The following is a 15,071-nucleotide window of genomic DNA, read 5'->3' on the forward strand; positions in this document are numbered from 1 at the left end:
GAGCTACATGGAATCCGGTGTTCTACCCCCACACTGAAAAGATGGTGTCCTACTTGCCTAAGGTAGAACTAAATATATAGCTATAAGGTGGATCCACCAGCTAAGTCCTATGCTGGCACATAGTTATGGGATAGGGAGATTGCTTCTAGAAACTCTATCTCTTGCATTACCAGAGGAGTTCCCATCTCATGAGTTCACTAAGATGACCCAACCTATTGCATTAGCGGAAGGGCCTTTACCTCATTGTCCAAATCCACTCGGTGCTAAGCATTATTTCCCAAATTATACATTGATAGTATTTAAATTCTATCTACATGTGTGAAGGAGATACTTTATCCTTCGGTCAATACAATTCATCAAAATAGCTCATAGATTCATTAAAGGTGAGGATGTACTTTCAACCTTAGAATCAACATTAGTATGTGAGTATAACTTTCACACCAAGATTATGTGTTCTCATGACAATGCACTTTCAATCAACACAATAGGAACAACATGGTCATATACATTTCATGCATAATAATGTGTAAAGGTACATATGAAAACTATACTTTTAATTAACACCATTGATACATCATGATCATGTTTATGCATGGAGTGTGTGAGTGTGTGTAATTGTCCTTGCAATGACACAACAACAACATTATAATAATGGATACTTCATTCAAAATTAAGTGTAAGGGTAAGGGAAGAATGGCCTTTCAACAATACTTAAATATACCCAATATTCATAGGACCATCAACTTCTAAGTAAATCATGAGTTCACACACAATCTTGTCAACATGCACAAACCTTCACAATATGTCCTTCAAGGGTTATGGACCAACTTATCCCAAACATATAGCAAACAATAGATAAGGGAATACCATGATCCAAAAACTCATCAATACATTAATCACATCATGATTGACACTTTATACTTCAAGTATTCACAAACATGCACATGACATTATGATCAAGTCAATTCATGTTTATAAGCATTACCCTAAACCAATTCAAGTTTAGGTGATCTAGTCTAAGGCATTACATTGAGAACTTCATCATTCTTGGAGGATCACATTTAAACTCTCAATTAGCCTCTTTCATGGCACAACCCTAGACTATATCAATTCACCTTAGAAATCTTAGTTTAGTCAAGTATATATGTAAAACACATTTAGATCATGCAATTACATCATAATTAAACACCTCCACCTTTCAAGTGGATTAACAAGTTCATATACAATCGTCATCAATATATACAACCCTAGCAAGTTACCCTTCAAAGCTAAGAATCAAGTCAACCCTAACTTAATAGAATTACCATGTTAGATAGAGACACAACATGATTATACAATATAATAAACCTAAACAAAATCGATTATTAAGCTTCCATGATCAATCAAGTCACACCTTAGTTCACAATTTAGAAAGAAGGAGAAATTATGGGTCCAAGGGAGATTTTCATCAAAAATCATCAATACTCCATTAATCCAATCATAAATAATCAAAATCAATCATAATAAACCTTAATTAAACAATTGAATTGATTTTGGAAGAAGAGCCATGACTAGATTTGAAAACCCTAGATTTGGGGAATTTGAAAACATAGTTGAAGGGGCTTCTTGGTGATAGCTAACCAAGAATGAAGAACTTACATACCTTAGGTTTAGAATCCTTCCAAATTCTTAGTGAAAATCTTCCTTCTTCAAGCTCTAACTTGGATTCCTTCTAGGTTCTTCAATGGAGTTTCTAGAGAGAAGATTTTGGGAGAGAAGGGTAGTTGGGTTTTGATTTGGGGTCTTGGGTTATAATGAGTTAATGAAGTGTTTTAATGACTTAAAATAGTTTATATAGGTCTATTAAATTAGTATAAAATGACCCTATACTAAAATAATTAAACACCTACACTACAACATTTTAGGCCTAGGGCCACCTCTATAAAGTGTAGCCTAAACTAGCAAAAAGTGTGGCCTTTGCTAAATGGCTACACTTTTGGACTTTAAGCAACACTTTTTTAGAGGGTGGCCTAAAGCAGCGTAACCTTTGACAATAGGCTACACTTTTGAAATGTCGCCATAGCGGCTACACTTAAAAAGCGTGGCCAAAGAGGTATAAAGGGCACGCTTTGTAGTAATTCATTAACAACACCTTTTGTTTGATTATACTACACTTAAAAGTGTGGCCTTTGCTTTGTTATTGGTCACACTTAAAAAGTGTTGCCTTTACATCTCATCTAGAACAACACTTATAAAGTGTAACTTTTCTTATGTACAAGATAAAATTTGTAATCAGTAAGCCACACTTTGGACGTCCCTATAGCAACACTTTTGAAGTGTGGCAATGTTGTGTAGAATTTTTGTAGCCACAATTTTTCATTTTTAAGAATAATAATTTTTATCTGCATATATTCAATAATCACATAATTAAATATATATAAGTGATCTAAACCACAAAATTAGCTAATAAATAAATCGAAACTATATATTTCAAATAAACTTTGAGAAACATGTCATCTACAACCAATACTTTGAAAGTGATTGCTTAAAGATCTCTACTATCAATAAATTCCACAAAACCAAATGCATTCAAACAAATATGACAATAGTACAAAAATTCTTCATCGTTCACTACAATAGATCGAGTTTACTTCTATCCACTTTTCAAATTTAATTACCGACATTTTCCTGCACATTCAAAATAAAATTATAAGTTAGTGAAATAAATCATGTATTTAATATGCTCAATACTAGTTATTTTTAACAATACTTCCCAGCTCCTTCCCAATGTAGTGGTACTGTCATGAAAAACAGGACTCTTAGTTCCTATTAAAACATGTATTTCATATGCTAATACGATGTCACAGTAAGTAACTACAACAAAATCCATTTTTCAATCAACTGTTGTTATAAAAACTATAAAATCCTTGTTCTACATGTAATCCAAGACTCTTTCGGCAAATATGAATAATAAATATGGGAGAAAAGAACAAAACACTTAAATGATCACTAACAAACTACATTTGGGTAACTCAATATCCCGTTAAAGTAGAATATAGATACAAATTTTAGGAATTTATGGTTGTGTGTGGAGTAGTCACTGACATGATATGCTTGAATGGTGAAAGATACTTGGGCAACTCTATGAGTATCATGCCTATGTGGCCCACTCGAAATGAAAAGAGGAAGGTAATGGAGTTCAAATGACTAACCAAGGTCACTTGAAAATAAAAGAAATAGATAGCCTCTGTTCATGAAGATGAACTTTCAAATAAAGCCAAACCAATCCATAAAAATAAAGTAACAGGCCAAACACATCAATGCACGCTTTTATCAACAGCTTGCCACATGCTTATTTAATACAAATCTAAACTACCAAATAAAAAGCAAATTGACTAAAACTTTTCCCTTAGGAATAAATGGACTATCTGATGTTTTCAGTCATTTCAGATGCCACCATATTTCTAAATCAATAAATCAGTTCTCAGATGACAACAATAAAATCAGACCAGTTCCTAGATAGAGTCTGAAAGAAATTAATGACTACGTTAGATTGCTTTAGTGTAGGTAGCTTAAGAAACAACATGTCTCACTTAAGCCGCTGAGCAGCAACATAGTCTGTGCAGTAAATGAACGAAAAAATGCCAAATTTTTACGAGTATCATATGTCAATCTTGCTCATTTCCTGGTGACAAAAAAAGAAAAAATAGATAACAAAGATGATATCAGGAAATAATTTAAAGTTGCTCCCAATAAGACATCGAGAATCAGGCGTAGATTTACGAATGTATCAGCACTAGAGAATACACCTACGCCTAGCCACAACATTTGTCTCGTCTGTCAAATGGGAGAAATAAGAAAAGGTTGTTTCCAAGGAAAACATACCTGATAATTCATATCCAACTTTCTTTGTACACCTATCACAGAGTTTTCAGTTGGAAACAATTGTATAAGAATCAGAATAAAGAATGTAGGTTTTTCTGTGTAGCTAAAAGGATGGATGGTTCTTTCACAGTTAAATTCAGGAAAGAAAAATATAAAATGGTTAGTGTAAAGAATACTAGGCCTCTGATTTAGCTTGATCACAGTAAAATCCTTTAAATTCTTATACGTCACCTGCTTTAAACGACAGCTATGACTTGACAGTAGAGAAGTTGATGCTAGGTTTGGGATTGTGCAACAACCCAAATGACCACTTGTACTTCTGCTCCACTGCACCCCGCACAACAGCAACAATAAAAAAGTTCATCTAAGTTCATCGTAACAACATAAAACCCAAGTTTCTTACTACTAATATAGAAGACAGTACAAACCAGAAGGAGGAGTCTTAGCAATAGCAGCCTTGGTGCGTACTGATGGAGGTACGTAAAAGCAACTCTGCAACATCACAAATGATATCATATAATTTAATAGAGAGACAGACACTGGATTATGTACATTAAGTTAAAAAGGGGAAGGAGTTGTTCACCTGGAACAAAGGATGCCGAAAAGCATCGATTGTCGTCGGCCTCTTACAAGGATCCCATGAACAAAGAGACTGCAGCAAGTAACATAAAAAAATGAAATGACAAGCTATTAGATACAATTGGAGCATGAATAACATAACACCGGGGAAGTGGGGGGCAAGGCAACATTGAGAAACACATGAACAGGACCAATGGGTCTGGCTCTAGAGCAATACAAACATATGATCAGTGTGTCCAATTCAACCCAAAAACTAGCTCATAAATGAAGAATTGACCAAGATCAACTATTCATGCAAGTAAAACTTCATTGCACTGATTCAGTCCAATCTTACATAAGTAATTGACAATGATACCAATTTATTTTGAAAACTTCAATACATGTGAAATGAAATAAGTCTAAACATTTAGATGACAAGAGTATCATATAGTTCCCTACCCTTTGTCTCTACTGAAATGAGCAGAACACTGGCTACTGATAAAACTACAACTGCTTCGAAACATCTGATTGCAGCCTTTGATGTCACCCTCTTACCAATTGCACCCTCTTCGAAACATAGGAGAAAGCATGGCCCCTATTTTTCCCACAATGAGGAAGCTTCAGGAGCTGAAAGTACGAGCATCAAATAGCAAGGCAGTAGTCAAAGCAGACAGTTGAGGTGCAAGAAGTGGTACAAGAAATAGGAAGTATAGAGCATACATAACTGCCATAAAAGAAACCTAGGGATCTCTAGAACCCAAATGTAGGATAATCTATATTTTACAACTTGTTATCGAATCAATACTAAGTGCATGAAAGACAATCATTTACTCTAATTAGTTGAGATGAATATGACTAAAATAAAGGAAATTTGGTTTACCTACAAGACTATTGATAAGCACATTTGTATAAAGGCTCTGATCATCCTTCGTGTGAAAAGCAATTAACAAGTGTTGGCATTGTCACTGCTAAACAGAGAGGTCGGTAATATAATAGCGTAATATGAGGAATTAGTTCCAATATAAACCACCCATATAAGGAGAGTATTTTTACGTAATGCGGGGGACAAAAGCACCAGTAAGGATGAGAAGCCTGATTTAACACTTGAGATTTTGTTTTTTCCATGAGAATGCAATTCCTCAATCAGTTGGGAAGAAACAAGCTTTCCAGGAGGAAGTTGTGTCTTATTCACCACTGCTATTTTCTTCAAAATATCACAGGCATCGCTTGTTCGACCTATGGCACACAGATATCTAGGAGATTCTACTGTAAATACAAATAACAAAAGTTCTACAAATGATGGTATAGATGATAAAGCTAGTGGCCACCTCCAACCCAAGATTGGCATAATCATCTCCAACATAACAACCAATAAGAATATATGAGATTACAGCAGAATTTTGGTGACAACTAACAACAATTACTGTTTTGTCTACATTGCACATTCCTCAAGCTTAGAACAAAAAAATTGTTTGCAGCATGAAGAATCAGAAGTAAATTGTGCAGTAGTACATGCTTGCAGAAGAAGAAATGCTAAAGGGCTTCAGTTTTTTCCAATTGTTTCTGTTTTTCTTCTATATGCAGATGATATTATTTGAAGGCACAATATAATAGAAGATCAATAAGTGAGAAAACATCAAAGAAAAACTTATCCAAAAGACATGTAGAAGATAACTCCTAATGATATATAATGTACCGGTGCTAATAAAGCCTCAAGTATTGTTCCAATTGTCCAAAAACATGTACAGATAATCGTCCACATTCCCCTGTTTTGTGAAGGCACAAATTCAAGAAACCAAGATCCATAAACAGGTACACCACCAACTCCAACTTCAACCATAATACGAACAGCAAGCAGAAAATTATAATTTGGAGAAAAAGTACTGAGTGTTGCACATAATGCACTCACTATTACTATACTTAAAAGACCCTTCCTGTTCATTAACACAGACAATAAAATTAGATTATTCTCAAATATAAAAAACAAAATAAAATTGTACGTTTCCAATAATTTCTTGTCTTCTTCCATAACAGTTTGTAATAAATCCCCAAAAAATATTACATTCCCTTTTAGAAGGTGTATTCAGAAAGGTTGCATATATGACAATGTTGCGAACAATTAAGAAAGTGATACGAATATTTTAGCCACTTCTTACCGTGATTAAACTAAAAGCATTTTCACTGGCAGATGGAACTAGCAAGGCAAGATTTACACCAGCAACCTTCCAAATAAAATCAGGAAAGGTGTCAACCCACATTCAAAAGAAATCACTTTGCTAGTTAATACAAAAACTTTGGAGCTACTTTGGTTCATCATAACATTTACAAGCTTTCAAATAAATATTTCAATCTCTAATGTCCATACTATATCGAAATAAAAGCAACTAACTCATACATAAACACAAATAAACTAAAAGAAAACGAAATGAAGCACAAACATTTCAAAAGACAATCTACAATACCATTCCAGAACACCAGACCAATTTAAATGGACACCGAGTTTAATACTATATGTAACATAATGAAACTCAAATTTCAAAAATGTGCAGATTATTTAGAACTCAAATTGCATCTAACAATTCAAAATCTCATAAAATGAAAATACAGTCATATAAATTATGATTTTTGAATACCATCAACAGGGCAAACTGATGAACAGAAGAAGGTTGGCATTTATGAGCATAGTGATTGAATATATCTTCGTCATTACAACCCATATCCACACCCGTAAATCTCCAAAGTATCCACACCCATAAATCCCCAAATTCCTCAAAACAATGTCGAAATTCTTAAAACTATTTCTCCAGTTTCTCAAATGTAGGCGAATCAAGTATCGACTACCATAAAATCCCTTCTTCCTCCAATAAATGTTGAACTTCTTCGACCTATTACTCCAGTTTCTTAGATGAAGGTGAAGAAAAATTAGGGAAATCACCACCATCCATCAAAGTACTGAAAAATGTAGAGTGACAACGAGATTTGAAAAATGACGAACTGGTTACAATGGAGAATTCATGAGTCAAAATGAGAAAAAGAAGATGAATAAGAAAGTTGGGTTTAGGCGTGAGATTTGTGGTATCTGCAAATAGTAACTCTTATTCTTATTTGGGGCACAAATTTGATTTTAGAGTTAAAGTTTATATTGAGAGTTTTTTTTAATTTTTTTTGTATGAGTTCCGTTTTTGGCCAATTGGAAATTAGAGGGAGAGTTAAATATGTTGTAGGGAATAAAATATCTTAGTGAAAATTTTAGGAAATCTATAAGCCACACTTAAAAAGTGTTCTTTTTTTAATTATAAAAATACCACACTTTAAAAGTGTATTCATAAGTATAAATAAGCGTTGCCAATTATATTATGATATGACTATGCTTAAAAAATGTAGCCTATACCACAAAAGAGCACGCTTGACAAATATTGCTAATGTTACCGTGGTCAAAACCCAAAAACTAAGGCTACACTTTAAAAGTGTACCCAAAAATATTTAAGGCAACTCTTTACAAGCGTTGTCCAGATTTAGTGTGGCCTTAGACCTAAAATGTTGTAGTGCTAACTAATTCCCAAACCACTCACTTAAGCTAAAAGTCACTTGATACCGCCCAAACCACGGACCCCATCCACCAAACGTGGATGGGTTCACGGAGCGTGTTGTTGCTCTGTGGTCCATGGCTGAGGCTCAACAGTGGAGGCCCTGACTCCCTAGACCAAGTCCTGACCCACGACCCCAACCCACGAGGCATGGGTCCATTGACGATCCGTCATTGCCACTCGTGATTCCAAGCTGTTTTGATAGCTTTTTGGACAATGTTGGGGTCCTCCTCAAGGATCCCTTGGGTGGTCCTTGGGGGGTCATACCCGGACGTTTAACCCCTAAACATTTCATTCTAAGTACGGGAGTCACTTCGTCGAGTTTTAACCCTCATACGACACTCCAAAACTCCTACGAAAGTCTCTACGACTAACTAGTTCAACTTACTAGTTTTCGGGCATTATAGTCATGTCTTGACATTTAACCCCTAAATTCCTCAACCTTCACTCGAGAAACCATTTAACAACATTTAATCAAGTTTCCAACTTCAAACTCACATGTGAGGCTCTAGTTTCACCTACTAGATTCTGTCAAGCAATAACTTGGTTTTACTAGTTTTTACGAGGTGTTACATTATCTCCCCCTTAGGAGCATTTTTCCTCGAATGACACTTGAAACACTTAATGGAATTAAAGACTCAAGACTAGCAGCCCAAACAAGCATGAAACATCACAATAATGCACAATTCAAAATACACTATTCACAATGTGCGCTCATTCAAGGAGGGAACATCAACTCCAATTCAACTTGATTAATGCAATACAAGGAAGTATGAACTATATTTAAACAACCTATTCATGCATGAGATTGTCATTACTTGTCATGTTCAAGGAGGAACTACCATCTCCTAACTAAAACATGTCCATTTATTCTTCTCATGAAGTACAATAGGCAAATCTTACTCAAAGCACCACAACATGAGGGAAACAATTCACATGAACTCATTTTCTTTCAAGACACAAGTTTTCATGAACATGCATTATATAAAGAAGTCATGCCAACATATAAGCACATAACAACAATATTAGCTAGGCATACCATCTCCCCCTTAGGAGTGAGCCTATACCATCACTTCTAAACATCATTAATCACAAAATCATAGGAAGAATGACATTTTCTCATTAAAAGAAAGCTCAACACAATCAACATGGAGCCCAAGTGCCATTTCACCAAAAGCACAACAAACCAAGTTCATCACATCATCTCATGAAGTCAAATATGCCATCTCCATACCAGAATGCACAACAACATGAGGAACATGTAAATCATGAAAAAATCCATTTTATACAAAGTAAGAATCTTTCAAAAACATGCAACACATAAGGAGATCATGGAAATTTCTAAAACACGCATGACCCCTAGATATAGAACATGCCCAAAAATGAACTCTTGGTCTCAAGCTAGAATAGGAATAGAACAAAAGATGAGGATATTGGGACTTTCAATCAATGTTGCTATTCAAGCACACGATCTCCCCCTTGGGAGTAAGCCTCTTTTTTTACAAAAACCTCAATTATTACTCCTTTCTAACAAACTCAAGCTTTACCAAGGCTCATTTTAACCTTACCGGGCTCTAAAACCAATAGAGGTCTAATAGTCATGGATCCAAATCCTACCAAGGTTAACAAAAGAAACACTTTGGGACAAGGAAATTATAGGGCACACATAACATCCAAGACTCCAAAATCATGAAATGAGTCAATGAGAACTTATCATCTAAGGCTAGAGGAGAAATAGAAGGGGACATAAGGATATTGGGTCATCTCGTTGGACCTTGGCCTCCCAATTAAGTACCTTAAACTAACATCCTTACTAAAATACCACTCCTCAACATTTTCATGGAAGCACTTTCTCATTCTTTTATTTCTTAACTTTCCAGTCTAAGATCCCAATTGGTACTTCTAGATTGGAGAGGTTCTCATCTAAGCACTCTTGCTCACAAGCAACCTTACCAACACCACTCAAAGTCTCATATGATCCCACCAAGCCGGGATTAAACTTTCCAAACTCACTACACCTCTTAAGGTGAGATTTTTAAGCAAGCCTAATTCATGAACATCAAGTACACTCAATGACCTTACCATCCAAGCACATTATCCCCCACTTGGGGTAAGCCTATACAAACTCTTTACAACATCACACAATATGATTCTAAACCATGGAGGATTACACTTCTATCCTCTTTTAAAGGAGTCTACTCACTCAACATCTATAGGCACCACTCAAGCACCACTATTCCACCAAAAATCCAACACATCCTAGAACTCTTTAGTGCTAAGTTGGGTTATACCAACCACCACATATGTCCATAATTAAACCCATGAATACTAAGGACAACACAAAAGTTCATCATATCCAATTTATCAAGTCACAAAAGACAAGTATTACCGGAATAGAAATAAACATGAAACACATACCGGGAGCAACATTAGGAGGATACTCTTGTTCACCTCTATCTTGAAGAGCATCGGACCTAACTTTCTTCCTTTTCTTTCCCCTAGTGGCAAGTATCGGGAAATCTTTTATTTTGTGGTCACTCCTACCACATCCATAACAATCCTTTGTGCCGGCTAGACACTTCCCATTCTGTTTCTTTCTACACCTAGCACAAGTATGCCTAATCACATAAGATCCACTACGACTCACTCCTTCATATTTTGGGGTAGACACCTCCTTTCTGGTTAAATCTTAGGGGAACCTAGAAGAGCTTTGTCCATGAAACCTTTGTCTCTTTCAATACTACTAAGGTTGGATCAAGACAATTCTAGACCATTTCATCCCTTATTATCACCTTTGGTGGGATCTACCAACCAACCATGTCTAGGTATTATCTACGCACCCTACTCAAAATGATCATACTTAAGATCAATCTTAAAAGACAACTAACTCTTTGGAATTGGTCAACACTTAAACTCTTTTTCCTTACCTCAACTAGGTGATACATGTACCCTTAAAGTCAACTTCAAGACACAATATAATTCAGACTTATGGCATAGAATTTCCCCCATTTTCCACTATCGGATAAGCTCATTCGGGAACTAACAATTTGACTATACGGGTTCTACTATCAACTAAACATAACCTCACAATCACCTTGCTAGGTAGGCACACTATCTCCCCCTTGGGAGTAAGCCTACCCAAATTCTTCTAACCAACCTTCATAACACAAAGGCAACTATGAAACATTATTAACACTAAAGGCAATATCAAAAACTATTACCTCAAATTTCACAAGTCACATATCCATAATTGGCATCACAACCAACCTTTGTCCCTCACTCCTTGTAGCAAGAGCTCTTTAAGTGGTCATACCCTAAAGACCATCCGATAAGGAATAGGAGAAAGACCTTATGAAGTTATGCTCTCTGGCACGACTAAAGAATGAAGAAGTGAAGTTTTTCCTAACATCTGGTAGGCTCCTATTCATAATATGTGGCGCGCTTCACATTTATGAACAAGACCCTACTAGATGTGGTTTGAGACATCCTAAAAACCATCACAAAAACCTTAGGCTCTGATGCCACGTTTGTCACGACCCAAGGCTAACACCAAGATGTAACACGGCGTACTTGACCCCGAAGGGGTCTCATACAAGCATCTAGCATCATCATTACATAAGACATAGAAAATAATGTGGAGAATCTAAAACTTTTCTTACAATCGAAGTGTCTTATAAAAATGAAAGAGTATTTATGACACTATGTCTCAAACCATCTTTTAAACTAGGAATAAAACTCTTTAATACAAACTTAGGGACACGACCCCTACAAAAGTCAAAAAACATAAAAGTAAAGACAACAAAGGACATGTGGTTGAGCCCTCGAATACAATGAGGACTCACCAATCTTCTTCTTCTTGATCTCCTATGAACCTAGCCACGAGGATGAAATCCAATATCTCCAAAGCCTACACTTATAGAAAATGTAGGAAGAAGGGGTTAGCACAAAAAGTACTAAGTGTGGAAGCCATGCACAAACCCATTAAAACATGCATGAAAAGGGACATTTCATTTTAAATCATGCTATATGCCATTTTTGAACATCATCTTTGAAATAGTTGGAGAATGCAACCAATAAGGCAACTCACATATATTCCCTTACAACATGATGATATCATTATAATAATAAGTATAGTCTCAAACATCAACACAATACAAATCCCAATCTTCACAATACATAGCCTCCAATCACAAGGTAAGACAAGTCAAATACCAAGATCATCTCATCATTAAGTAATCATCACATGAGCAACCCCTAAGAAAACACTTGTGCAATGTATGGTAACTAACATTCATTTACAATGTACAACACAAGCCAATATCACATTCATACTCATTTTATAGTAAATCCATTACCTTGGTAACCCCGAAGGAACACTTGTGCAAACCGTGGTTGGCATCCCATAATACCAACCCCACCAAGCTCATGCAGTTCATCTTTAAACCTCATTATATTTAATAATCACAAATAAGGAGATGGTCATGTACATTACTTAAATTATACGGATAGTCATTCATAACTACTATCCATCCAATATACATGCGTGCATACAAATCTCATCATAATGCAAATGAACCATCCTATGACATTCTACTAAGTCTATTTGTGCAATGTAGAAGTGAAGTCCCATACCACCATTCCTACTAAGTAAATCTTATTAAGAAGTCATAGTCTAATTCATGTTTCATTCATTATCTTTATTATTTAGGGAAAAGTTGCCATAACCGACATAAACCATGTGAGCTACATGGAGTCCGGTGTTCTACCCCCACACCAAAAAGAGGGTGTCCTACCTGCCTAAGGTAGAACTAAATATATAGGTATAAGGTGGATCCAGTAGCTAAGTCCTATGTTGGCACATAGTTATGAGATAGGGAGATATCTTCTAGAAACTCTACATCTTGCATTACCGGAGGAGTTCCCATCTCATGAGTTCACTAAGATGACAAAACCTATTAATTTAGCGGAAGGGGGGCCTTTAACTCATTGTCGATATCCAATCGGTGCTAAAAATTATTTCCCAAATTATACATTGATAGTATTCAAATTGTATCTACATGTGTGAAGGAGATACTTTATCCTTCGGTCAATTCAATTCATCAAAATAGTTGTTAGATTCATTAAAGGTGAGGTTGTACTGTCAACCTTAAAATCAACATTAGTATGTGAGTATAACTTTCACACCAAGATCATGTGTTCTCAGGACAATGCACTTTCAATCAACACAATAGAATCAACATGGTCATGTACATTTCATGCATAGTAATGTTTAAAGGTGCATATGATAACAATACTTTTAATTAACAGCACTGATACATCATGATCATGTTTATGCATGGAGTGTGTGAGTGTGTGTAATTGTCCTTGCAATGACACAAGAACAACATTATAATAATGGACACTTCATTCACAATTAAATGTAAGGGTAAGGGAAGAATGGCCTTTCAACAATACTTCAATATACCCAATATGCATAGGACCATCAACTTGTAAGTAAATCATGAGTTCACACACAATCTTGTCAACATGAACAAACCTTCACAATATGCCCATCAAGGGCTATGGACCAACTCATCCCAAACACATATCAAACAATAGATAAGGGAATACCATGATCCAACAACTCATCAATACATTAATCACATCATGATTGACAATTTATACTTCAAGTATTCACAAGCATGCACATGATATCATGATCAAGTCAATTCATGTTTAGAAGAATTACCCTAAACCAATTCAAGTCTAGGTGATCTACTCTAAGGCATTACATTGAGAACTTCATCATTCTTGGAGGATCACATTTAAAACTTCAATTAGCCTCTTTCGTGGAACAACCTTAGACTATATGAATTCACCTTAGAAATCTTAGTTTAGTCAAGTATATATGTAAAATCACACTTAGATCATGCAATTACATCATAATTAATCACCTCCACCTTTCAAGTGGATCAACAAGTTCATATACGATCTTCATCAATATATACAACCCTAGCAAGTTGCCCTTCAAGGCTAAGAATCAAGATCAACCCTAACTTAATATAATTACCATTTTATATAGAGACACATCATGATTCAATAACATAATAAACCTAGACAGAATCGATTATTAAGCTTCCATGATCAATCAAGTCACACCAATCAATCATGAGTCCAAGAGAGATTTTAATCAAAAATCACCAATATTTCACTAATACAATCATAAATCATCAAAATAAATCATAATAAACCTTAATTAAACAATTGAATTTATTTTGGAAGAAGAACCATGACTAGATTTGAAAACCCTAGATTTGAATAATTTGAAAACATAGTTGAAGGGGCTTCTTGGTGATAGCTAACCAAGAATAAATAACTCCCATACCTTAGGTGTAGAATCCTTCCACATTCTTAGTGAATAGATTCCTTCTTCAAGCTCTAACTTGGTTTCCTTCTAAGTTCTTCAATGGAGTTTCTAGAGAGAAGATTTTGGGAGAGAAGGGTAGTTGGGTTTTGATTTGGGGTCTTGGGTTATAATGAGTTAATGAAGTGTTTTAATTTCTTAAAATAGTTTATATTGGTCTATTAAATCAGTATGTAATGAACCTAGACTAAAATAATTAAACACCTAACTAATTCCCAAACCCCTAACTTAAACTAAAGGTCACCTGAAACTGCCCAAACCACGGACCCCCATCCACGGACCGTGGATGGGTTCACAGAGTGTGTTGTTGCTCCGTGGTCCATGGCTGAGGCTTAAAAGTGGAGGCCATGACTCCCTAGACCAACTCCTGACCCACGACCCCAACCCATGGGGTGTGGGTCCATTGACAATCTGTCATTGCCACTCGTGATTCGAAGCTGTTTTAATAGCTTTTTGGACAATGTTGGGGTCTTCCTCAAGGACCCCTTGGGTGGTCCTTGGGGGTTCGTACCCGGAGGTTTAACCCCTAAACATGTCATTCTAAGTATGGGAGTCACTTCGTTGAGTTTTAACCCTCATACGACACTCCAAAACTCTTACGAAAGTCTCTACGACTAACTTGTTCAACTTACTAGTTTCCAGGCGTTATAGTCGCATCT

General features: G+C 35.7%; 1 long non-coding RNA gene across 1 annotated transcript; it reads right to left on the reverse strand.

Moving 5' to 3' along the window:
- Positions 1-4,292: 4,292 nt before the first annotated feature.
- Positions 4,293-5,110, reverse strand: LOC107061792 (uncharacterized). Its single transcript, XR_001474223.1, has 3 exons — positions 4,882-5,110; positions 4,448-4,516; positions 4,293-4,356 (listed from the first exon to the last, which is right to left on the reverse strand). It is a non-coding gene; the product is annotated as an uncharacterized lncRNA (long non-coding RNA).
- Positions 5,111-15,071: the final 9,961 nt, after the last annotated feature.

The sequence above is a fragment of the Solanum tuberosum genome, unplaced genomic scaffold (assembly GCF_000226075.1).
Source record: "Solanum tuberosum cultivar DM 1-3 516 R44 unplaced genomic scaffold, SolTub_3.0 scf00170, whole genome shotgun sequence".
Lineage (NCBI taxonomy): Eukaryota > Viridiplantae > Streptophyta > Magnoliopsida > Solanales > Solanaceae > Solanum > Solanum tuberosum.